General features: G+C 54.3%; 1 protein-coding gene across 2 annotated transcripts in view; it reads right to left on the bottom strand.

The window, feature by feature from the left end:
* LMO1 (LIM domain only 1) overlaps nt 1-24,291 on the bottom strand; it is a 121,491-nt gene extending 97,200 nt beyond the window's left edge. For both annotated transcript variants that reach the window (XM_049713982.1, XM_033404571.2), the window contains exons 1-2: nt 24,178-24,291; nt 23,141-23,346 (exon numbers count right to left, since the gene is read on the bottom strand). The gene's annotated coding sequence lies outside the window, so the exon portion shown is untranslated. The remainder of the gene's footprint in view (nt 1-23,140; nt 23,347-24,177) is intronic.
* Between the last annotated feature and the right edge of the window lie 2,583 nt (nt 24,292-26,874).

Here is a 26,874-nt window from a genome sequence, read left to right as displayed (position 1 = left end):
CTGTTTGGTGTCATCCCCTCCAGGGAGGACCTCACACCTCGAAGACTGTTAATGGAAGTTCCTGGACTCTCAGTCTTCCCCCGCCTCCCCCAGTTCACACTGCTTTTCTGCATCACCCCCAAGTTCTATCCATCACCTGCCCAGTCCCCACTAAGCACTGTGCCCCATTCCAAGGCTGATCTGGAACCAGATTCTGTCCATTCACTCAAACTCTCCTTCAATGTGTAGAGCTGCTCTGTGCCTGGTCCCGTGTGAGTGCTGGAGCACAGGGACCAGACTCTGTTCTTGGGGTGCTTCCAGCCAAATAGGAATGCTGGTCCATCACAGTACAGACGGATCAGAGAACTCCATCTGTGGGGCTCCCTGAGGAGGTGCCAATGAGCTTCAATAGGAAGTCACCAGGTGGGCAAAAGAGCAAAGGGCCTTCTAGGAGGTGGAGTGGTGTGCAAACACAGAGAGGCCAGGGAAGCCTGGGAACGAGGCAGAACCCCGACTTTAAGACCAGTACCCCTTCCTGATCCGTAGCCCGGGTCCCCAAGCCCTTCGTGAAGACCACGAGGTCCTGGTCACCTGTTCTAGTAACAGTATTGCACAGCACGTGAACCTCAGAGAAAGAAGGAAAAGAAGGTGCCCATGACACCCTAGGCCACAATGAGAGAGACCCCTTGAAAGCACTGCCTCATCCATGACAGTGGTCACTGGCTTCTGGTACTAGAAAAGCCTGAAGGAGATATCCAAAAGGCCCAGCTTTGGGCAATAACCGTTTCCGAGGCAGGCCTGGTCCCTCCTGGCTGCCTGTATTATCCCTGTGAAAACTGGCTCTGTTCAAAGCACTTTCCCACCCATATCTCATCATAGATTTCTAGAACATTCATGCTCAGAACCCACATAGACTGGTGTTGTCCAACAGAAATACACTGCAAGCCACATACATGATTTTTAAAGTTTCTAGTAGTCACACTGAAAAGATTAAACTAATTTAATAATATATTTTCCTTAGCCCCATATTATTATTGGGTTTATGTAACCCAAAACACTATCATTTCAACATGTAATCAGCATAAAATTATTACTGAAGTGTATAATCTTTTACACTGACAGCACATCTCAATTCCAACTAGGCACATTTCAAGTGCTCCATGGCCACAAGCGGCTAGTGGCTACTATACTGGACAGCACAGAGACCAGCCCAGCGTGTCTCCAGAGGAAGAAACTGGGAAGGAGGGGAATGGACTTTGCTATCAACTGAATGTTTGTTGTCTCCCCAAAATTCATACGTTGAAACCATACCCTCAGTGTGACGGTATTAGGAGGTGGGGCCTTTGGGAGGTAATTAGGATTAGATGAGATCACAAGGGTGCAGCCCTCAGGAGTGGGATTAGTGTCCTCACAGGAGACACAAGAGAGCTTGCTTCTTCTCTCTGCTGGCCACCCTGTGAGATGCTGGCCGTCAGCAACCCAGAAGAGGGCCCTCTCCAGAACCAACCATGCAGGCGCCCAGATCTTGGCCTTCCAGACTCCAGAACCGTGAGAAACAAAGTTCTGTTCTTTATAAGCACCCAGTTTATGGTATTCTATCACAGCTAAGGCAGACCTGCTCAGGATTAAACGCAAACCAGGCTGTGGGAGGAAGTCCCCTGACTCCAACTTCTGTCCCTCCCACAGTCCTGCTGGACCCTGAGAGGGCCCAGGGCACTGAAGCAGAAGACACTGGGCTGGGGCTAGAGACGGGCATCATGTGCTGGGTCTGCTGCTAACCTTCCCCACACATGGCCTTGGGTGGATCAGGAACTGCATTGAACGTGGGGACCTCCTGCTGGCTGTGAAAGGAGGTCAAATGAAGAGGCACCAGAGTGGCAGACATTTCCAGCGCCTGCTCTGTGCCCGGCCCCGTGTGGTGGCTGGGGGCTGTCCTCATCCTGAGGAGCTTGCGGGTGGGGATGGGACAGTGACAGCATAGGTGATGAGGCCCACAGTGGGGCAAGCACGGGGCCCTATGGAGGCACTGAGGACAGGGTGTTTGGGAGAGGCAAAACTTGAACTGGGTCTGGGGAGAGGAGCACAGGATCTACCTGGAGGCTGGGACACCGCCCCAACGCCCCAGCTTCCTAAGACCCCGGGATCCCAGCTGCCCCTGAAGGGTGAGGAGAGCCCACTCAGGTAGCCCAGCCCTGCCCATCAGGCGACACCCAGCCTCAGAGGTGGCTGGTGCCGTGACCTCCTCAGGGGACCCCCGAGGAGTCCGGCCTCGGCCCTTCGCCTTTTCCTTCAGGCATTCCAGACTTCTTTGGGATGAACTGGGTCTGCCCGTGGGCCAAGCTGGAGCCAGAGAGGCAGCCTGAGTCCTGCCTGCCAAAAGCCAGGGAAGCCACCGCCTGCGGGGAGAGCTGAGCTGCCTCTGGGGCTAAGGCTGGGTGGCAGCCCACGGGGCCTGTGGGGCTTGCAGTCTGCAGTCAGGGCCTCGCTGCGTCTTGCCCCCCACCTGGCCACGAAGCCCCAGAGCCGGTAATGAGCACCTCCGGCTCCACAGCGGCTCAGAGGAGGCCTCCCGGCAGCCCAGCCTTGTTCTCATTGTCCCGCTCCAGCCCAAATGCACCAGGCCCAGGCCTCAATCATGATCAATGGGCCGAGGATGTGCTGAAGCGGCACTTTCATCTTTTCTCAAGGCCGGTGTTTGAACTTCTCCGAGCAAGCGGCCTTCCCAAACGGGCTTGTCTTCTAAGAAGGCGGCCAATCTCCTTTCCCTTGCTTCCTAAGCAGGCTGATCCCGAGAGTTATTGAGGCACAAAAAAAAGAGACGTTCAAAGGCAAATCTAAATTACCGTCCTCTTCAAACTGGCGAAAAGTCTTATTAAGTCACCTGCGTGTGAATCCCGGCCTATTTCTGTCTGCAGACCTTTCTTCCTTTGTGCCACATAAATGGACACATCTTATTGATTTTCTTTCAACCTGGATCACCTCCATCGCTGTGAATATGGGCAGACAAATCCCGCTCCTTCCTTCCTGGTGGGGCTGAGGAAGAATGGGGGTGGCAGCTAGAGCAGATGGGGGCCACTGCACCCTCCTCGCCACCCCTGTGTGCCTTCCCACAGAAGTCAGCAGAGTGGCCCGGAGCAGCATTTTCCTGGGGGAGCTGGGGAGGCACAGCCGGCCCGTAGGGAGGCTCTGTGACTACAGCCAGCAGATGGGGCCTCGCCAATCCTTCCTGGGTTGGGAGGACAGCTCCAGGGACCCTTGGACTCACCCCGCGCTGCCCTCAGCCTGTCTTCTTGTGTCCTTGGCCTCCTACAGCTTGTCCTCTGTGACTCCCATCCCCAAACGCTCCCCACTCTGCTCGCTCCATTCCAGCCTTGACCTCTTTGCTGAACAAGCCACACACATGCCCACCTCAGAGCTTTAGCACTGCTGTTCCCATGCCCAGAAGGACCCTCAAGCCTCTTCCCCTCACCGCCTTCAAGTCTCCACTCAAATGTCAACTTCTCGCTGAAACTTCCTCAGGCCACCCCATGTAAAACGGTACCCATCCCCTTAGGCTCCCCCGCACCCTCCCCACTTCACTTTCCTGCGTGGCACTTATCATAATTCACAAGCTCTACGTTTTACTTGCTTGTGTTGGTTGGTTATCTGCCCTCTCTAAAGGCTAAACTCCATGCCAACAGAGCTGTTTGCCCCTTTGGTTCACTACAGTGTCACCGCCACCTAGAACAGTGTTCAGTATACCAACATGCTCTATAAATGATTGTTCAATGCAGGCCACGCAGGGGCCCAGCCAGCGCCAGCACCCCACCTTCTGATCCAGTCCCCAGCCTCCAGAGGACACCACGCAGTATGTCCGGACCGCATCCTCACTTCACCATCATCTCTACTGAAGTGACCTCAGGCTCCCAGACAAAAATATCCTCTCCCTAGGCCTGCAGCTTGGCCTGGACACTGCCTGGTCAGGCTTTGGTCTCAGGACAGATAGTTTCTAAGCCCATGACCACACCTCTGAGCCCATCAGTCTCCTCCTACTGGGGACAGGCCCCTCCCTGTGTGAGGGTATTTCACCCCATCAGATGCAGCTGACCAGGGCAGTACCACAGAAATGCTCTGGGTCCTTAGCTGCCCTCCCCAAGCCACTCCCAGAGGACGGATCCTCCTGTGGGGACCCCAGGGCTGCCGCCCATCTCCCTCACTACATCCCTAGGCTGGGCAAGTGGTATAATAATTACTGTACACTATGGTCTGAATGTTTATGTTCCCCCCAAATTCAAATGCAAAAATTTTAATTCCCCAGGTAATTAGGAAGAGGGGACTTTGGGAGGTGATTATAAAATGGGCCCCTCCCTAGTCCATTCCACCACATGAGGACACAGCGAGAAGTCGCAGTCTACAACATGGAAGAGGGCTTACCCTGGAACCTGATCACGTTGGCACCCTGATCTTGGACTCCCAGCCTCCAGAACTGTGAGAAATGCGTTTCTATAGTGTGTAAGCCACCCAGTCTGTGGTATTGTGTTCTGTCAGCCCAAAGAGACTAAGATGCTGTATAAACACCCTGGCTGGCCACTGGGAGCCCTGGGGTTGGCCTTGGCTTTGCAGTTACTCTCTGTATGGCCCCGAGGGACTTTCTTCCATCTCCTGACTTGAGTTTCCCCATCTGCAATATGGAGGAGTGATCCAGAGAACCTGAGGACCCCTTTGTAGGTCAGAGCCCTCTCTGGCTCATTCTGGGGAAAATCAGACCTGCCAACTGGAGGTACTGGGGCTACAGGCAGGGCAAGCCCACCAGCTAGATGGACCTTCTTAGGGCAATTCGCATCTTTGGGCTGCACTGGGCCAGGAGGATGGGTTGAGAGCCTGGGGCAGGGTGGAGCCTTGGGTCTGGAGCAGTGCTCTGGACAGGTCGCAGGGCGGTGGTGAGGGACACACGCCAAGTCCTTACTTCGTTCCCCTTTGTTCCTGGGCCTCAAATGGGCCACAAGGTCAGGTGGTAGGGCTGTGAGCATCGAAAAGCCACCAAACCTGACTGCAGCCCTCAAGGGGACTTTACTCTGATCAGCTCTTCACGGTAGGGATAGGAGTTCATGGGGTGGTGGCCAGGGGTCTCTGACTTAGGCCCATGACCCTGGGGTCTCCCCTTCGACCAGCCCGAATAGGTTGAACAGAATTCTGGTCACCAGCTCAGTCCTGAGCTTGGCCCTATCACTGACCCTGACCCTGACCCTGGACCAGGCCCAGCCAAGACCTCCGAGCCCAGTGGCCATGCTACGCTTCAGGCTGCCAGCCTCCTGGCTGAGCTGAGCTGCAGGGAGCATGGCTGTCTCCCTGCATCCATCTCCACCAGATTTCATCTTGAGGCCATGCAGGTGGCAGCTTTGCCCACAGTGACACACACCCCCCAGGCTCCAGAAGGCCTGCGTCTCTCATTAGTCTGTGGACTCTCCCAGTGAGGCCCATCGTGATTCCTCCTGTCTGGTCTGCCTGAGCACGGCCCCTCCCCCATTCTCCCTGCCTCCCCTTGATTGAGGTGTTCTCCTCTCCCTGGGACCCTTGCAGTCACTTCCTAACTGGCCTCCCTGACCCTGACCCTAACCCTTGGGCTGCACTGGGCTGGGAGGATGAGTTCTAGCATACAGCCGCCAATGATCTTTCTAAAACAGTTTGTTCCGATATCTCTCTCTTGGAAACCTTCCATTGCCCCAAGACCCAGACTAGGGTGCAAAATTTAAGAATGCACTCGTCCTCTGGTTGTGCAATGTAGGGTCAGCCTTAAATAGCAATGCCTCCTTAAATCCCTAGGGGCCCTGCTGGACTCACCCAGTCCTAGCCTGGCATTACCCTTAAATCCAGATAAACTCCAGATTCCTTCTCTAGGCTCAAGGCATCACCACATCCCAGCTCCGGCCCTTTCCTGCCTATTTCCTACCAAACCCCACATGACTGCACCTGGCCACACCAAAGCACCTAGGGCTATCCCGCTCAGTGCCCTCCCACTCTGCGTTTCTGCACATTCCTGATGCATCCTCTCCTTTCCTAGGGCTGTCTCTTTTTGTCCTTCTAGGCCTCACTTGGCTGTCACTTTCTCCAGGTAAGCCTTTGACCAGGGCCCCCTTGGGAGCAGAACACAGCACGAACCACATTGAACCACTCAGGCCCATTTTTGGGTCCCTCTCTCTCAATGGGCTGAGTCATCTTTGAGGGCCAGAGCAACATCTGGTTTTTCCCCTTTCCAGCGCAGGGCAGGGCCCAGAGTAAGTTCTCAGTAGGTGTTTGTTGAGTGAATGACTGGAGGAATGAAAGAAGAACCCACAAGTCCCCAGGCCCATAAAGGAACCATCCCGAGGAGAAGCCTCATGTATCTTCTTGCTAGAGAGAAGCAGACAGACAGATGGAAACTAGTGAGGCCGAGGAATTCTTTGGGGAAAAGCAGCTCATTTCCAAATGGGAGGCATATAGACCATGGGAAGACAAAAAAATTTCTCAAAATTAAACCAAAGGAGGGGTCTGGGGAGCGATGGGGCTCCCAGGGATTTATTAATGCACGCCTCCAAGTGATTCTTCCTCCTGTGATCAAGGCACTGGGTTAGCACTGACTTCCAAATTATATTTAATTGGACAATTATTCAAACTGAAAAACCTGCACAGGAAATGAAGGCGGTCCTTAATAAACACCTTGTCTCCTCAGCCCCAAACAGGCAAGTCATTTACTGACCCAAGAGGCACAATTTTGTCTTTGGTAAATTTATTTTGAAGTAATCGCCGACTCCGAGAGTAACCATTTTTCAAAGGGAAACTTGGCTCTAGCCAGCAGAATAACAAATTGTTCCCTGACCCGTGTGAAGCCTAATCCCTTTAGAAAGATGTGCGCTTAGAGGGTGGCGGGCCTTGGTGGAGAGGGACGACCCAGCCGCGTCACTGCTGTCCTGCCCTGGACAGGTGGGAGCCTCCCAGGCAGACCAGGGTGCACCCACAAGGACCAGCGCAGACTTTCTCTGCAGGGGGGCTGCGAGGCCTGGGCTGGAGATGGTCACCCGCCCATGGTCCACAAGGTTGGGGAGAGAAGGCTCACACTTCCCCAGCCACCCCTGGGCCTGCCTGAAGCCCAGTGCAGCCCTGATGCTCAAGCCTCCCCCTCGGGGCTCCCCACCCGCCCACCACATCCCTCCGCATCCCTTCACCAGACTGTCCTCATCTCCACCCTCCCAGCCCTGCCGGTCCCAGACCCGGCCCCGCCCCCTTCTCTGCACACCTGGTGAGGTTGTGCAAAGCCCTGCACGGTGAATGCACCTTTCACGCAGAAGGTGCACCGCAGGCCAGCCCCCACCTTGTTGAGCAGCTGAGGGCCTTGGGGAACCTGCTTTAATGAATAGGAGTGCGTTTATAAATAGCATATCCAAATGCAAATGAGCACCTCCAACAGCAGGAAACTGGCTGGGCTCTGGTCCCTTCCTGTTAAGCAAACACAGTTGATAAAAACTGGGTTCTTTTTTTCAGGAGCGTCATAAAGGGACTTCCCTTGACTTACAAAGGGATTCCAACTTGGTTTCCTGGAAGATCAAGGTCGCTTCCTTCACATATAGTATAACTCAGTGCCTCCAAACCCATGCTTGGCCTAACGGGGGTCTCTACCAGGGATCTTTTTGTTCACTGATATATCCAAGTGCCCACAACAGTGCCTGCCAGGAGATGGTGTGCAACAAATATTGTTTACAGAGATGTAGTCCTAGAGAACCTAACCTGTGGAGAGGCCAAGCACCCCTCCTCAGCTGCCTCTCACAGCCTGTCTTCAGACCTTGAGCAAAGCAGAGCTGACAAGACGCCAGAGTTGGAAAGACTCTTTGAGTGTTGTCATTTTTCCTCTTCCCCTTTCTTCCAGTCTGGGAAGCAAGCTCTGAGAGACTTAAGTATTAGGCCCAACGGCAAAGCAGGTCAGAGGTGGAAGCAGGGCTAGAACCTGGGTCTCCAATTTCCAGAGCCCCATCCCTCCTGGAGTCCAGGCTGCCTCCCAACATCAGCCCGGCCCCATCAGACAGCAAACAGCATCAAAAGAGCCCTAGCAGTGAGCAGGCCCCCTGAGAGCACTTTTGGCTACATACCTCTGGTTAACAGGGAAACTGAGGCTCACAGAGTGGGGGGTCTTGCCCCAGGTCACACCTTGAGGGGGCTGTTTCCCAGACTCTTAGACATCAACATGCGGCCTAGGAGTTAGGGCCAGGCACCCCATCACCACCTTGGGTCTTCTTGGGGGTCACAAGGCTTGGGCCCCTCTATCTAGCAAGGCCCCTTTGTCAGAGGACAGGGACCCCATGGGACAGGGAGGCTGCCTCTTTGGCTTCTAATTCCTGGGTCATTCTACTGTCCCCATCCCATCCCAGGCGGCTTTTGGAGCACCTAAGGGGGCTGTTCCCACATGGCTCCCGTGATCTCCCCAAAACCTTCTTTGCTCCTGCCCCTGGGCTCCCAGACCAGCTCCCCCGCCACCTGCCCAGCCACGTTCCCCCCACGCCCAGCACTGGCTTCCTTGTGGATTTCGGTGAATGTGGCCTCACCTTTCGCGTAAGGGAGAAGAAACAAGTTGTTCAACAATAACAACCTGAGGGCAACAGCTGGAAGAACTGGAGGCATTTTGCTACGAAGACCAAATGCAAAGAGAATGTTTGCAGAGCGGGCTGTGTGGGGAAGCAGTTCAATAGTTGGGGGTCCGGAGAGTGGGTCCTGAAATAACCCTTGCCCCTCTTTTAACCAACTGTGTGGCTTCTGAAAGTCACACCACCTCTCACAGACTGTTTCCTTGCCTGGAAAGTGGCACGATAAATAGCACCTAAGTCATTAAATTGTTTGATAATGAGAGCTAACATTTTTTTGAACACTTGCTACGTACCAAGCACTATTCTGAACAAACACTTTACTGTTACTCATTCATTTGATCTGCACTACACAGAAGAAGGTAGGTATTATTTCCCCATTTTACAGATCAGGAAAATGAGACCCAGAGAGGTTAGGTTATTTGCCCAAGGTCACACAGCTAGTAGGCATTCTTCCAATGGATGTAATAGACTTGGCACACTGTAAGCACTCAATAAATATTATTATTGCTATCATTAAGACTTGACTTTCTTTGTACCAGTCCAAAGAGCAGAATGAGGGCCACACGGAGGTCAAGGGAGGAAGTTGTGTGGTAGGGAAAGTGTAATAGAGCAGGGGAGGGGCGGGAGGTGGGGGGGAGGCAAGAGCTACCTCTGATACTTCTGATGGGAGCACTGAGGCACATCCCCATGGAAGCATTTTCATCCAAGATTTACGTAAGAGCCAAGAAGTATACTGGGAAAAGGCCTTGAATTTAGACCACATACAATCATTTTCTATGGACTCCAGGGCCCTGACAGAGAGCAATGGTACTAAGTAAGAGCTCACCCAAAGAAGTGATGGTGGCTGGAATGAGGGCGAGCCCAGCCAGATCAGAGCCCCAGTGGGGATGTGGGGTCTGGCCCTGCAGCTGGGGGAGGAATACAGCTTAGCTGGCCACCCGGGGAGCACGCGTGTGCTGTGCCCTTTACAGAGAAAACCATCACAGACTGAGTCGCTACACTTATACCCTGAAGCCAAGCCACCAGCTGTAGGACCCCTAAGTGGACACGGCTGGAGGCGGGGCACCCCTCACTTGGAAAGGGAGGCCTAGAAGACACAGGTTTCATTTCCCATGTGACTGGCAGTAGGGGCAGCAGCAAATGCCTGGCACAATGAGCTCCGAGGTGACAGTAGTGGTGGCTGAGGCAGTGAAATCTTGGCCAGGATTCTGGCTCAGTTGGCTGCCCCTGTGAGTACAAATCATGTGACGTACTTCCAGAAATTCCCCCAAAACACTTGTGAAAGGGAGGTCTACAGACACCTGAACTGGAATGGGGCCATGGAGATCCAGATGTTTTGCTAAGGCCCGGGACATACAGGAAAGAACTTGCTAACTTCAGAGAGTCTAACAATAAATCCAGCAACCTGAAACGGGAATGAGCTCCCCATCGCTGGGAGTATGCAAGTAGAGGGTAAGCCACTGTCTGCCAGAGTTGTTGAGGAGAGGTTTCCAGTCCTGTCCAGAGTGGTGTAAGATGAACCTTCCTGATTCATCCCACCCAATGCTCTTCTCTCCCAGAGGTTCACTGCTCATGCATCATCGGGTCCCTGTATGGCCACAGAGCACAAAAAGATGACAGACACAGTGAGCTAACACTTACGCAGGGGAACTGTGTGCTACAACTCTGCAGGTCCTGACCCATTCATGGCCTCATGACAGATCAGCCAGGTATCGTTAGCTCCATTTCACAGACGGGGAAACTGAGACCCAGAGAGGCTCAGCATTACACTGCTAGGAAGTGGTGGCACCAGGATCAGACCCAGGTGGTCTGGCCCCAGGTCCACACAGCCCCTTTCCAGGCTGCCTTCCAACGCATGGGGCAGTGCCCCTGTGGGTCCTGCATGGCTGGGCTAAGGCCTAGAGACCTGGGTGGGGCCCAGACTGGAGAGGGGCCCTCCGGAGTGTCCTCTTGGGGCCAAGAAGGCCCTGGCTGTCCTGGCTAGGTGGCCTCTTCCTGTTGGATAAGGGTCTACGGCCCACAGTCAGGCGGGTCTGGGAGGAGTGAGGGTGGGCTCCTTCTGCAGGAGGGTAGCTGAAGGCGAGGCCCAGTGGGGTCTCAACCTCCACGTCAGGGGCCAGCAGAGCTGTAGCCAGGCAGCCGGCCTGTCAGGGCTCTGGGAACCTGTGGCTGCCTCCGCTGTGACTTCTGCCACTGTCTGCAGGAAAGCCCTCCGAGTAGACTGAGCCAGGGGTCTTGTTGGGGGTTATGAAGAAAAGTGACAGTTGCGGAAACAGATAGTTTCTCACCCTGCAACCCAGGAAGGAAAGAATGCCCAGGACCAGAGCAGACGAGGGCAGCTCCGCAGAAGAGCGGCTGAGCCCTGGGCTACGTCTCAAGCAAAGGGAGAAGGGTCGGAGGCCTGGGCACCAGGAAGCACCCTCCCCATCCCAGTTCAGAGGGCTGCTTCCATTCCACACTCCAGGGGCCCCTGTCCTCACCAAAGCTGGGGGCAAGCCTCCTAACTGGCCTCCCTGTCCCACCCCTACTCCATAATTCCCTCACCCAACAGCCCCTTATTCTCCACTGCCCTAGACTGATTCCAGAACATACTTCTGCCCATGCCTTGACCCTGGTAACAGCCTTCTGGAGGCTTCTTAGCACCCCGAGGGGAGAGCCCAATCCCTCAGCCTGGTCTCATCTCACACCACATCTCTTCTCCCTCCCTGGGCCCCCATCACCTCACGCCCTTACCATTCCCCTAAAGGGCAATCTAATTACCAACTCAAACTCTGCCCTCAGCTTTGAAGGCCCTTCCACTCTCTTGTCCTCCGTGGGAAACTGTATTAGTCCTTCAAAGCCCCAACCCGTTGCTCCTTCCATGAAGCCAGTGCCAATCTCCATTTTTCCTCCCTTGAGCTTCCAGACAATAAGTACAAAAGTGACAGCAACCACTTCTATAGCACTTAGTCTGTGCCAGCACTATTCCAAAAGCTTTACCCCACTAACTCTTTTCACCCTTACAGCTGTATGAGGGAAATATTCTATCAGTCCCATTTCACAGATTAGAAGACTGAGCACAGAATAGGTTAAGTAATGCACCCAGGGTCACACAGCTTGTATGGAGTGGAGCTGATATTCAAACCTCGACAGTCTGGCTCCAGAGTCTTAACCATTATTTGAGACTCACAGGTTGGGGTGTTGGTTATAGGCTTTGCTTCCTTCTAGGATATGAAGAGGAGTGCTTGGGCCTATGTCTACTTTACTGCAAAGCCCTTTGCCTGAGAGTGGGACTGAATCCCACAGTTGGCTGATGACCTGGCTGGGCAGGGGGCTCTGATCCCCACCCCCAAGGCCAAGCTGCATCATTAAGAGCATCCCATAAGGGCAGGTCCCCCCCACCGGGCACCATCTTCAGCCTCCATCCCTCTCTCCCAGCACTTCGCTTTTCACAGCATTTCCTGTGTGTCTCTGGAGCTGCCTGGCAAAGGCCCCCCTGTTGGATCTGATAGTCCTCAAATCAGCTCAGGCTCTCTAGCAGAAGGGTCAGTCCAGAAACTTTCCCCTCCAAATCCCTTCACTCTCTCACCTCTACCCTTCACCATGTTCAGCCCCAGACAAGGGTGAGGTTGGAACCCAAGACAACAGGCATCTCCAGAACTTCCCTAAGAGGCCTTGCAGAGTTCAATTCAAAATCTATTATCCTGCTCTAGTCCTAATTCCAACTATTTACAATCCCAACCTTGTAATCTTAACACCCCTTAGAAAGTTATGGCTAATATTAGTCATAAAACCACTACATCTATGTTACCACTGTTAAAGGCCAGCAACTCTTATGCCAACAGAAGGTAATGTGCCCAGGGCCTGGCACAGAGAAGATGCCATTAAACTTTAGTCTCCCTTCCTTCCTTCCACAATTATATATTGAGCACCTGCTGTGAGCCAGGGCCTGTGCTGGCTGCTGGGGGAAGTGCTGAAAGCCAGAACACTGATCTTTGTGGTTAACATCCATCCATGGCATGAGGTTTGAGAACACTAGCAGAGGGAAGCCCAGAGAGCTGAGGACACAGTCCCCCACCTGGAGGTGTCGTGTGTGTGTGTGTGTGTGTGTGTGTGTGTGTGTGTGTGTGTGTGTGTGTGATGGGCAGGGACAGGCAGGAAGGGCCTGTGGGCCAGGCTGAGCAGCTTGGACTCCACCAAGGTGCTCAAGGAAGTGCTCTGTTCTAGGAAGGAAGTGCTCTGTCCTAGGAGGCAGGCAGACCAAGGAGGACAACTAAAATGGTCAGGAGGGAGATAATGGCCACCTCTCCTAGCAAAGTGGCAACCAGGTCGGAGATAAATGACTCTTCGACAGTGTTTAGTAGGTTACAGTTAATTATAGCTTCTAGTTATCGAGCGACAACTGTGTCCTCGGGGTTAGACCTTTGTGCCTTATATCCATTATCTCCATCCTTACAGGAATCCTCCCACCAAGGATCTATCAGCCACACCCTGGCAGAAAGCAGATAGCACCCTCAGACTCGGCACCATTAGAAGAGTTTAATCAACGGACTGTCTCACAGATGAGAGCAGGGTGAAGGAAAGCTCTAAAGAATGGTGCTGTACCCTAGAGCTTGGAACCATGGGGAGCCATTACCAGCCCAGGTCAGAAAGGAGATGGGGAGGGAGCAGCTACTGGGACCCAGAGAGAGGAGAGCTGTGGGGTGCCACCGTGGAGGTGGGGTGCTTCAGCTGGGGGACACAGTGAGCCCGTGGTGACCCTGCAGGAAGGAGAACTAGGAGAAATGTAACAACCACATGAAGGCAGACCAGGTGATGAGCCTCCTGGGCATGGGGTGGGAGAGGACAGGCCTAGAGGGCTGGAGCACACGGTCAAGGCCAGAGGGCCTGGGGACTGAATGCAGAGTCAAGGCTGACCCAGTTTCTGGTTGGACGTTAGTGGCAGATGGTGGTGTGATGCTCAGAGACAGAGTCAAAGGGAAAGGAGGGCAGGACCTCTGTGGCGGGAACGCTCCTGCCTCCACCCCGAGGCTCCCACATGGCCTGCACTGGCTCTGTGGCGCGGAGGACCTGCCTCGTCTTATCCCTGGTCTCCTTCTCTCTAAAACAAAGCACTTAACCAGCTACTTGAAATGGCCTCCTCATGTCCCCCCACCCAGCTCCCACCTTTCTTACTGCCACAACTCTGGGCTGGCACATGGCACGTGGAGCCATGTTTTAGGGAACGTGAGCTATCTGGGGAGAGTAGGGCCCAGCCTCTGGAGTCGGGCAGAACTGAGCTGGGCAGGCACAAAATGGCAGAATTGTATACATTCAGATGTGCAAAAGCACAGACCTTTATTTTCTATGACTCATCTCATCTTGCTCTTGCACTTGTATTCCCACCGATGCCTGGGAAAGGAGTAGGGGAGATCCTTTAACTCATCAATTAAAGATAGCTCAGCCTTTTCCTGTTTAAAACAGTCTCTTTCAGGTTAACTCAATATCTTTCGCATAAATACTCAGTCTTCCAAAATTCAAGCTCTCAGGACACTCTCCTCTTTCATTATGTCTTCATTCTACTCCCTTCTTGCAAAGACGGCAGCCAACTGCAGGGGGCGGCTGGCACCTCTCATGGGGGCACAGGGAATGGCATTAGGAACCCATGCTGCCCGTTGTACTCTCACTGGTCTCAGACGGTGTGACCAGCTCCTGGTGTTCACTGAGGTGCTGAGTCCTTGAGTCCCATCTTGGCTTCTAGTCATGAAGCCTGTATCAGCCAGTATAAGCTAGGTTACGCCATGACAACAAACAGCCCCCACATCTCAGGGACGTATTTCTCACTGTGTTACGTGTCCATCACAAGTCAGCCACGGGCCCTGATCCACGTCATCACCGTCCTCCCTCCAGGACCCAGGCCGATGGAGCAGCCACCATCCAGAACGTCGTGAACGACACAGCAGAGGGAAGCGAGTGCTGCGGAGGGTTTCACTTCAGGGTCTAAGCGCTCTGTCCTAGAAGAGGCACTTTTGCTCATGACGCTTTGACTAGCACTAGACACGTGGTCCCACCATGGAGCCAGGATCTCAGACCTGCCCCATGCCAGGAAGGGGAAAGAAAGAAACTGGAATGCTTAAGACCCCTATTCTGTAGCTCCAGTACGTGACCAACACCAGACCTACTTGAATGTGCCATCGCTCTCCCCAGCATGCCCTCTGTGGGCTGGGAACACAAACGGGCTTTCTCTACCTCCCCCCACCCCACCCCCGACAGAGTGCTGGAGGTCCTGTGAGGCTGTCTTTCGGCTTAGTCACCCGGGTACCTTCCTTGGCCATTTTTTAAAAAAATGTATGTATGTATTACTTTTATTGAAGTATAGTTAATTTACAATATCGTGTTACTTTCAGGTGTACAGCAAAGTAATTCGGTTATACATGTATATGTATACATCTATATTCTTTTCTTCTATTCCTTTCCATTATAGTTTATTACAAGATATTGAATACGGCTCCCTGTGCTATATAGTAAGTCCTTGTTGTTTATCTGTTTTATATATGGTAGTGTGCATCTGTTAATCCCATACTCCCAACTTCTCCCTCCCCGCCTTCCCCTTTGGTAACCGTAAGTTTGTTCTCTACGTCTGTGAGTGTGTTCCTGTTTGGTAAAGAAGTTCATTTGTACTACTTTTTAGATTCCACATGTAAGTGATATCACATATTTGGAAAAGACAAAAGCTGTAATTCAAAAAGATACATGCACCCCAATGTTGACAGCAGCACTATTTGCAATAGCCAGGACATGGAAGCAACCTAAGTGCTCATCGGCACATGAATGGGTGAAGATGTGGTAGGGCTTCCCTGGTGGCGCAGTGGTTGAGAATCTGCCTGCTAATGCAGGGGACACGGGTTCGAGCCCTGGTCTGGGAGGATCCCACGTCCCGTGGAGCGACTGGGCCCGTGAGCCACAACTACTGAGCCTGCGCATCTGGAGCCTGTGCTCCACAACAAGAGAGGCCATGATAGTGAGAGGCCCGCGCACCGTGATGAAGAGTGGCCCCCGCTTGCCACAACTAGAGAAAGCCCTCACACAGAAACAAAGACCCAACACAGCAAAAATAAATAAATTAATTAATAAACTCCTACCCCCAACATCTTCTTAAAAAAAAAAAAAGTAAGTCTCCCCAGCTGTAAACCAGGGTCAATAGCACCTACCTCATAAAGTCACTGCACTCAATAAAAAATATCAGCCTTCTAAAACAAAATTAAAAAAAAAGATGTAGTACATATGTACAATGGAACATTACTCAGCCATAAAAAAGAATGAAATAATGTCATGTGCAGCAACATGGGCGGACCTAGAGATTAGCATACACGGAGACTCCCAGCCCCATCTGGGTGACCAACTCCACTTCCCTGGTGCTTCCACTCCGGGAGCAGCCAGGGTGTTGACACTTTGCCTCTCTTCCTACTCGCCATTTCAGCGGTGCCCGTCCCTTAACTTCCTCTGCCTGGGGAGGGGAACTTCCTCTGTGTAACAGCCTCCAGCCTCCGTCCTCCGCTCCCACACACCAGCTTGGCTTCTCCCTCCTGGCCCTGTGCCCCCTCCTCCGCTTCACAGGCTTGTCCTGGGAGCACCTACTTCATAAACCACTTGTACACGATTTCTCATCTCCGGGTTCACTGCTGAGAACCCAGCCTGAGACAGCACAGGCCCCACAGAGCTGTAAGCAGGCACAGGTAAGGCTGAGAATACCAGCTACTTACTGAGCGCCTACAGTGTGCGTGGCCCTTCACGTGCGTGTCTCATTTAATCCTCACAACTGAACTTCCAGCTAGGAGATAGTATTATCCGCATTTTACAGATGAGGAAACGGAAGCTTAGAGCAGTCATGTGACTCGCTGCCATCTGGCCAGTACATGGCGGAACGGGATTGGGATCCAAGGCTGTGGGACCCTGTAGTCAACCTCCCTAACACACACCCCACCCCAGGATGCACAGTGGGTGAACACAGCCGAGAGTCCCGTGACAAGAGGTAAGGTAGTTAGTGTGAGGGAAGACCAAGATCCTTTTTGGAGGAATTATGGAAGAGCAAAACAGAAAGAGCTCAAAGTGGGGATATGGGTGGAGAGGCAGACCCCAGCCAGCACGTGGGATTGGGAAGGGGCTGGGCTGAGCCAGCCCACGGGCACTAGAAGAAAGAAGCGTCAGACTGCACACTGCTCCCTCTCCCGCCCACACCGACACACACACCCCCACCAGGATACGCATAGCATGTGCACGCGCTACCGTGACACAGACACACCAGGGACGCCCGGGGGATTACAGCTCACACGTCACCATTCCCTTGCAGAGACCCTGGTTACACCACGTCACTCTCCTGGTTTCGGCCACCTCCTCTTGTACTAGAACACTCCAAGCATGGCTCCAGCCCCCAGGGAGGAAGGGATAGGCCCACTGGGAGACCCAGGGCAGGAGGGTCTGCTCAGAGAGAGTCCTGGGTTGAGCTTGGAAACACAACCCCTACAGGACATGTTTGGATCTGAATTGGGAGAGGGATTACCCTGATCCAGCCCCTGATGAGGGAGCCAGGGGAATAGCATGGACCTCAGCTGGGCAGTGAGGGTCAGGAGGGGAAGACAGGAGTGGCCCTGTGTTCCCCTCCTGTGACGATGGGACCTGTCACAGAGCAGCTTCTGCCTAAGACCTCGGAGGCCGCAGGAGTGGCTATAAGTCAAGTGCAGCCAACCCGGGAGTTCAAAGTTCCCCTTCCTAAGATCTGGGGCCAAGCTTCCCCCTGAGCTGTGGACAGGGCTTACAGCTAATGGCAGGTGTGGGTGGGTGGCCATGGCTGTGGGCAGGAGAGAGAGAAGAAGGAAGCCCAAGATCACTGTCCTTTGGAGATGGTGCCGCACCGCCCACACCGGCAGCAATGGAAGTGACTGGGGACCTTCAGTTTCAGGGCTTCCATGGCGTCACCAGCCCCTAATACCCTTAGTCTCAGAAAATGGCTGGGGCAGGAAAGGGGACAGGGAAAGGAGAGAGAAAGCACAGAACACTGGGCTAGAAGCAAGAGAAGGAGACTTCTGGGTGTTCCCCGAGGGTGAGCTGGAGTGGACTCTGGGCATGTCATGCCTGGTCTTGGCCTCTGTCTGGGTCCCTAGATGGTACCCCCCAAATGAGGAAATCCTACACTCTGACACATACATAATCCCAACTGCACCCTCATCCAGGAAAAAATCCTTTCCCCCAAACCAAACTCCAGCTCTATTCCCTAACCTGACCTCTCTCCTAAGCTCCCGTGGAAGCCTCTCTTGACCCCTGACCTGAATCCAGCCTTACGTCCAGCCTACCCTGACCGAGCGCAGACCCAACTGGAAACCTCACTCTGGCTCTGCCCCGACCTTGAACATCCTCCACGAGCCTAGGACCTCGGTCCTGACAGCTCCACGCCTGCCTTGGCCTGTGCACGTCCAGGGACACAGCTTTGTTACCGTAAGCCCCCTACATACGAAAGGGTCCCATTCCATTCTGAGAGCGCATTTGCAAGTCCAATGTGTTCGTAAGTCCAACAGAGTTAGCCTAGGTCCCCAACCAACACAATTGGCTATACTGTCCTGTACTGTAATAAGTTTATAATACTTTTCACACGCATAATACATAAAAAAGAAACACAAAAAATAAAGAAAACATGTTCAGTCTTACAGTACAGTACCTTGAAAAGTACAGTAGTACGGTACAACAGCTGGCACACCGGGGCTGGCATCGAGTGAAGAGGCAAGAGGAGGTACTGACTGGAGGGGGGAAAGGAAGTGGGAGATGGTAGAGCTGAAGGATCATACGTAGGGGACTTACTGTAGTTTAAAAGGACTGTGCCCGGCACCTGGCGGCTGCCAGCCTCTGCCCGCCCCACCCTGAGCACCGCAGGGAACCACCTTAGAGTGGTCGGGGCTCTGAAGTTTTCCAGCCACGCCTGCCATCATCAGCACCACGGGAGGGATTCACCCATTTCCCCGCCTGTCACCTCGTCATACTTTCTAAAGCACAGTAAGCTGATGCCATCTCTCAACATCATTGGACTCCGTCCCTGCCCCAGAGGGCTTCCTTGGGGCCAGGACCTAGAAGGGATAGCCTGGTGCGATTATTTCGCAGACACGGACAGGTAGGCTGCATCAGCTGTCACACGTTCTGCTGGCCTCCTGGACAGATGTCACTCCAGGCCCCCTCTGCCCCAGCCCCAGCACTCGTGGCTCATCTGAGGCCTCCATGTCACCATGAGCATCCCCATTGCCTTGGAGCGTGCAGGAGGCAGGTGAAGCAGAGACCACCAGGGGTCCCTGTCACACTGTGCCTCCAGCCCCTCAGGAAGGTGACAGAAATCCTAAAATCCTCAGCGGTGCTCAGGCACCTGTCCTCACAGGCAGGAGGGACATAAGCAGGGCCTGCTGTGGCCTCTCTCCCATCGCCTTCCCCACCTGCAACTGTCCCAACAGACTGACCATGAGCTGCCTCTACTGCTGTCACGGGACCCCACAGGCAGTGGGTGATTGGTGGCTGCGTGACCCATTGCAGAGTTGGGTGCTGGTGTGGCGGAAAGGGGTTCAGGAAGAAGCCTGCAGGTAACAGGGAGGAGGGACGCTGTGGCAGAGCCTGACAGGATCACCCCCTGGGACCTGAAAATGCTGAAGGCACAGCCCCCCGGAAGACTGGTGTTAACCACAGACAGAACGCTAGGGTTGCAGCCCAGGGCTCAGAGGCAGAACCCTGCCAGGGGGAGACAGAGAAGCATTTCCAGACCTGGGGCCCCAGCCTGTGGGGTTGTCCGGTGGTGTAACCCCCAAGGTGCAAGGTAGGTACTAGGGTGCCCCCCAGCCGCACTGGGTCCACAGGCTCTCACAGGGCCCTGTGCCTGACCGGACCAGGTGCCCCAGCCTGGCACAGTGGGAGGAAAGTAGGGTGTTGACAGGAAGGTTTCTCCTCAATATAAGAAACGACTTCCTAACCATCACAGCATCCAATTTAAAAGAAAATCTAAAAAGAAGACATGACATCAACTCTCTGATTGTTTGTGGGCTTTGAAGACTGACTGTTAAACCTCCTCGGTAATTAAGTAGAATGACTCCATTTCGCCACATAAGTACGGTTATTGCTCCTGGGTGGCTGCAGTTAATATAAAAGCAGCTTAAGGAAGCCATCATCAAGGCATAACGAGTTTTTAAATATTAATTAATATGTTAATAACCATTCTAGGTTAAGGGTGAGGTTTTGTGCTGTTAGCTTACTGCCAGGGACCCAGGAACGCCTGCATCCTACCCTACGTAACCTCCACTTCCTGGCGGGACTCCTGGGGGAGCGAGAGCACAGCACAGATCAGAGCCCTGCTGTGTTCACAGCTACGTGACACGTGATGCCTAAGGCCCAGCACAGCGCGCTGAGCGGCCAGAACCCGGAACATGGAGCGTCGGCTTCAGGGGGCCCGAGCACTTCCCCAAATCTAAATGTGGCATCAACACCTCCCAAGGAAAGAGAGTGAGGCCCCGGGAGAGGTTCTCAGTCCACTCCTCCTCCCAGAATGTACAATCAGAGGGGATGCTGAGGAGGAGTGGTCGCAGGACCCAGGGCTCGTGCCCTGCCTGGGTCTGCGAGATGCCGTGAACTTAAATCGGGGTCCACTAAGGCCATGACCTTGGCCCAGCCGACGTCCTGAGTTCTGACCATGCAAGTCGGCAGAGCCCTCCTTCGGTGGGAGGACAGCAGTCAGAGGAAGGTCTAGGAAGGGGAGAGTGGAGGGGTGAAGCACCCTGTTTTTGTCCTCTCTTGACTTTCTGGTCTACCTAGTGGGGGGGCGTGACTGCCTCCCAAGGGAGGGGGCCACAACCAGCAGCCCATTGGTACAGTTCCATTCCCAGCTCACGAAGGCCCCTTGGTCAATACCTACTGGAGGGATTTCCCTGGCGGTCCAGTGGTTAAGACTCTGCGTTTCCACTGCAGGGGGCATGGGTTTGATCCCTGATCTCACATGCCGTGAGGCACCGTATGGCCAAAAAAAAAAACCTACAGGAGAGCTGCAGGTCCAGAGGTCTCTGAATAGGTTAGAACAGGACATTAATTGATAATTGAATAACCCAAGGTTGTCCCACACACTTAAGTCAAAAATTCACACACCCTTCTATTTCCCTACCTTAAGTTCTGACCAGCCCCACTGCCCCAGCTAGTTCAACAAAGGGGGCGCCACAGACAGCACAGGCGGCAGAAGTCTAGGCGGCAGCAGAAAACTCCCAAGTCTGAGCCTCACCTCCTCATTAAGTTCTTACAGAGAAACTAACGTCCAAAATGAAATCCCTTTCTATGTGTTAATCCATATTGAAAATTCTCCCTTCCTATCGCTTTCTGGCTGTCTCAGAGAGAGGGGGCCTTCCTCGGAGGCCTGGGGGGTGTCGAGGGTACCTCTGTACCGTTGCAGCCTTGACCAAATTTCTTGGGAGTGGTTTTCAAAGTTATGGAGAGCGAATTCAAACTCTCTCATCTGTGCCATGTTTCCTAAAACTCCTAAAACACTTCAGCCACAGCCCCAGTTCCAGGCCATCTGGAAACAAATGTGGCCACTTCAGCAATCAATAACATTCCCCAAGGTAAGTGAAGTGAGGGTCTGACATTTCTATAGTCAGCCATGGACCACAGCCCACATTGGAGCCCTGGGCTGGGGAGTGAGAGGACAAAGGTCAGCTTTCAATTCCAGCTCTGACCCTGTGTGGCCTTGAGCGAATCAATTCCCCACTGTGGGCCTCAGTTTTCCCCTTCTGCAGAATGGGAATGACAGTCCCGCCCCACTTCTTTCCCAGAGCTGTGGGGATAAACCAAGAGGAAGCCTTTTGGAACCGTAAAAGGAGATGCAAGATGAGGATGCTCTGTAAATGTATTCCCTCCTCCCTTCCTTGGCTTTCCTCCCTGTGGATCAGATCCAAGGACATAGCGGCATCAGCGAGGAAAAACCCCTGCCAGGCCCAGCCTGAGCCAACTCCCAGGGGCTTCCCACCCCTGCCCCCATCTCCACTCTCACCCTCAGGCCTTATCTCCCTTCCTAATCCACCCCCACCTCCCATCTTTGCTTTCCCTGATAGAGTCTCCTAAGGCACAGGCCTGAGGATACCTAGTGGTCAGGGTCTGAACTCAAGCACAGAAGCACACCCCTCAGACGCCCCACATCGAACCCAGCCCCGCCCAGGGCAGTGCAGGTTACATCTTGTCAAGGAGCTTTCTCTCCCAGCAATCTGCCCGGGGGCGTGAAGAAAGTCCTGAATGCTGTGAACACGGGTCTCCCACCTTCTGTCCAGATGGTTTCAAACTTGCTGGGACAGAGGGCTGAGCCCCTTTCTGGGGAGGAGTGGCAGCTGGGCCCACGGAGCAAGGGGAGCACGGCCGAGCAACCCCTGCGTCAATTAGGACCTGATTAGCTGGGAGGGGGCCAGGTGGGCTGCTGGCTGGGCGCCGGCCCCTCTGTGGCCGCAGCCTGGCTTCCCTAATTAGAAGCGGAGCCTGGCAGGGCTGGGCAGACTTCACGCCGAGAGAGAGGAGAGCGCCAGGCAAGGCCTGAATGCTTCTGTTTCTGATCTCTTCTTGCAGGAAAAAGAGCAAAGCTGCTGTAAGCTGCTTGCCTTTGGGAGGAGGGGAACGAATGGCAGGTTTAAGCAGGGGCCCTGTCTGCTAATTGCAGCTCCTGATGCTTGCCTGGGGGCTGCAGAGGCAGGTGTAAGGGTAGGGCTCTCATGCTTTCCCACACAGCCCCTTCCCACTCTGTCCCTGCCAGGTGTTCACGCTCTGAGTCCTTGACGGGCATCCGGGAGAAGATTCCTGAAGGTTGCTGACTCTGAGTTCTACCCCCAAGCTAGGAAGGCCACTGGCATTCTGTATGGGGTGACTGATAACAGGGGAGGTTAATATTCCACATCTGACTACTGAACACCGAAATGCGGCTGGCATGACTGAGGAACCCAATTTGTAATTTTATTTGAGTTCATTTAAATAGCCACATGGGGTTAGAGGCTACAGCACTGGACAGCACAGATCTAGACTGAAGTGAGGAAAATGTTGTCCAAATTCCTCCCAGGTCGCTTGGGGAACCTGAGGAATGGCATGACTGTCCCCTGACCCCATCTTCTCCACCCGCCAAAGGACTTTCTTTTCTCTCCATGTCAGCCTGGGTCCCTGCCCCAGGAGCTCCGGGCCCTGCGGGCTGGGCTTCCAGGAGCAGTTGAGGATTGAGGTTAGAAGCACAGGCTTTGGGGCCAAACAGACTGGAGTTCAAATCCATCCCTGGATTTGAAGTGGCTCTGCCACTTACCAACAAACCACCAAGCTTTCCTGAACCTCGATTTCCTCATCTGTAAAATGGGTATCATAAACAATACTAATATCCACTTCGGTTACTGTGAGGATTGAATGAGTTAATACATGTGAAGCACCGAGACTAGTGCCTCGCCCACAGGAAGCACTCAAATAAGTGGGAGTTTTTGTTGCTATTACCACCACCACAATCACCACTAGTTAGCATGCAAAGCAGCAGCTGGAATTAGAAGCAAGTACTGACAACTATCTTCTGGAGGGAGACCACAGACCTTAAAAACGCAGCTTGTGGGCTTCCCTGGTGGCGCAGTGGTTGAGGGTCCGCCCGCCGATGCGGGGGACACGGGTTCGTGTCACGGTCCGGGAGGATTCCACATGCCGTGGAGCGGCTGGGCCCGTGAGCCATGGCCGCTGAGCCTGCGGGTCCGGAGCCTGTGTTCCGCAGTGAGAGAGGCCACAGCGGTGAGAGGCCCGTGTACTGCAAAAAAAAAAAAAGAAAAACGCAGCTTGAGTCACAAGCTTCTCCTTGAGCAACAGAGAGTAAAGGCCATCAGGAAAAAAACCCAAACACCCAATAATGGGGAGAGGGGCCAACACCTCTTGCTAGTAGAGGAAGTGGTCAGAGTATGGATTCAGACCTAACAATTGCTGCCACCTGGGTGGGGCTGGGGGCGGGGTGCACCAGCTGAATGGGATCTGTCGGATGTTATAGGTACAGTCAGGCCTGAAGCTCACCCCGGTGGGGACAGAGACAGGACAATGCCCCCAGAAGCTCCCACGTCCACTTCTGACCATGGGCCTAGCGCTCTTCCTGCCCACAGCTGTCCTGGGAGACCTGGGTGGCACTGGACCTTAAAGGGGAGGGTGAGGGTGGAGGAGTGTCTCTTCCCCCTCCCCCGCAGGTGCTCTGAAATGCATGACTGATGTGGGACTCTGCCCTGGGCCACAAGGACCGACGCCAGCTAGTAGTGGTGAGGTTTCCCTGAGAGAGGTGGGTGGGATTTCAGGCGGAGGTTTGCAGAAGACCCCTGGTGGCGCGGTGGGCTTGGAGCTGGGGGAGGCAGATGAGGACTGAAGAGCACCCAGGCATCAACACCGCCTCTTAGGGTCTGAGGCCTGCGGTGACACGCCTGGGAAATTCTGGAGGAAGTCCTGTTGGCAAGGGCTCTAAACCGCGGCCCCCCACCTCCACGTGGCACAGCTCCTGTCAGGGCCAGCCCGGGTGTCTGGGGGAGCCCGAAGCCCTCCATCTCCTCTGGCTCCGGGAAAGAGCGACAACAGCTGTCAGGTGGCTGGATCGTTGACCCACCGTTCTGGGCTGGCTGTCGGGGAGAGCCAAGGCCCTGGGTGGCGCCGGGAGCGCCCAGGGACGACCCGCCAGGCCAGGGGAGCACTCTGGAGAGACAGGAGCCCGAGCCCAAGGTGACCCCGAGGGAGAGGAAGCTGTCCCGGGAGGGGAGGGCGAGCGCGCGCAGCTTGATTGCGTTGAACAAAATGAGGGCGGCGCCCCACCTCCTGGGCACTGCGGAGGTTTGGGCCAGCGGCTCGCTTCCCCCGCCCTCCCACCCCCGCCGCCCCCGCCCGCCTCCGGGCAGGGCTGTCATCAGACTCATTGGCTCCCAAGTTCTGAAATGAACTCTGCTCCAAGTAATTACAGCTCTTCAAGTTTCCCGTCCTCTGTTTAAAGAATTCGTCCTCTCGCCCTCAATGCCCCATCAGCTCCCTAATTAGCAGCGCGCGGCGCGATTACACATTCTCCGCAGCTCGCTGGGTCCGGCCCCTAATGAGTGTTTGTGGACAGCTGGGAGCCGGGCCGCCGCCGCCGCCCCGCCGAGCCAGGAGTCAGGGCCCAGGAGTGCGAGCTGTCAGCTCCGTGATGGGGCTGGAGCTGGTCGCAGCCCCGCGGGCCTCCGGGAGGAAAGGCCTTGAAATATAAATGAAGATGAATATTCATATTTGGTTCAATAAGTGCCAACTATTAATATACATGTCTGTCGGGAAGAGGCGGCAGCGCGGAGCCAATTCTGCCGGGCATAATTGCGCTCCTAATTCACAATTAGCCTGGAGCTCCAGGCCTATGCGCCGCGGGAACCCGGGCTCTAACGGTGACAGGGGCCGGGACCGGCCTGCAGGGAAGACCCTGCACACTCCACGGTGCTTCTGCCCTGAGACCCCTCCCCGCTAGAAGAAGGCAGCCTGCAGTCCCCTCCGGGAATCCCACAGGAATTAACGCGAACTGCGATCTTCAGGTGGACCCCAGAGTCACATTTGAACCACACACACTGCTCCTCTGTGAGGCTGACAGCCCAGAGGGCTCACGCCCAGTCTGTAACCAGAGCTCCACACCAGGAAATGTCTAGAGATGCATGAGAATTGAAGCCAGAAAATTGTAGGGACTCAGCCCAGCATGGCTGTTGTTCACCCTAAAGGCTGGCTTTCTGGGGGTCCAGCCTATGTAGCCAGAGGGACTCCAGGCACCGCCCCACCCAGGCTCCTGGTGTCACTCAGCCTCTCTTCTTTACCCTCTCTCGTTTCCCCAGACTCTGCTCAGATGTCCTCCATTATGACACAGTTGCCACCAGGCCTTCTCTGCATCCTAAAAAATCATAGACTGCCTGCAGGTGGCCGCAGAGCCATGCTGAGCATTACCTTCGCCTGCAAAGTATCCTCAACTCGGAGACAACAGGGAAGAAGACCTCAGGGCCAGGGACTGGGTGGAGTCACAGCCCAGGAGGAGGGCATGTCTGAGCCCTGGGAATGAGCCCACACCGGCGGCAGCTGCGCAGAACCCCTTTGAGCCAATAGCCCATCATCACACTGGTGAGTGGGGTGCCAGGGGGTCCCTGGCTCAGCCCCAGATCTGCTTCAGCCAGGGTCAGGGGCTGAGGTCTGCCACCGGGCTAAGGGCCTGCCTGTGCCCTCCAGCCAAGATCCAAACCTGTCCAGACTCAGCTCCAGTGGGGATGAGAGATGGGCGCTCATCATGCCAGCCTGACAGTGAATGCAGGAGGGTGGAAGCTTGGACTTTAAGCTTGTCCAGGGACATCCTGAGCAACAGCCAGGAACAGGTTGGAACAGTGAGGGGGAGGTGGGAGCTGTGACAAGGCCCTGGGGCAGGCCCCCCGGAAGGTCTGGTATGATCAGGGCCTGGAGCATTGCATCCTCTCAACAGCGTGTGAGGTGGATGCTGCTGTAATCTGCATTCTACACATGAGAAGGCTGAGGCACAGAGAAGTTAAATAGAGGGAGTAGAGAGGAAGGCTGAGCACAAGCAAAGCCACTCACCAGTCTGATTCCCAAGGTCTGCAAAATGGCAACGCCACATGGAGCCTGCGGGGAAGGGAGTGGTTTCCCATGGCAGGCAAATGAGAATGATTTTAAATGGATTTTCTACTCTTTCTCTTCTTCTTCCTCTTCCTCTTTCCTCCCTTCCCCTCCCTCCCCTGCCCACCCCTTCCCTTTCCTTCCTTTTATGAACAACTCTGCCCCAAAGCCATTAGGTGAGGCCAAGCAAGGTCACTGTCTGCACCGAAGGCCAGGGGAGGGGCCACAGTGGCCCAGAGCAGGATGTCATGTTGGAGCCTGAGCAGATGAGCCGGACTCCCATGTGAAGGGGAGTGTCTACCTCGGTGGGTCAGAACACAGGGTGAGGAAGCCACCTGGGAGAGTGGTGCAACAGGGGGAGCCTGATTACACACAGGGGATCAAATGCATAAATATACGGAGGCTAATGGGATCCATGTTTCACGCTATGGGGGAAAGGAGTTACAAATAAGGAAAGAGAGAAAACTAGAATGATCCTGGGTCGGAGTTGGAGTTGGCGATGGGAACTCACAGTTCTCGGCAGAAACAGATGAGACAGATAGATGATAGACAGATTGATAGATAGAAGCAAAAACATAGACATAAACGTGATCTGTCAATCAATTGACCTATATTCATCTATTCCTTTGCTCAGTCCACCAAGAGGACCTGCGAACAGTGACACACCAATAGCAAAGAGCAT

The sequence above is a fragment of the Orcinus orca genome, chromosome 8 (genome assembly GCF_937001465.1).
Source record: "Orcinus orca chromosome 8, mOrcOrc1.1, whole genome shotgun sequence".
NCBI classification, from domain to species: Eukaryota; Metazoa; Chordata; class Mammalia; order Artiodactyla; family Delphinidae; genus Orcinus; species Orcinus orca.
This window is presented reverse-complemented; position numbering and strand designations above follow the sequence as displayed.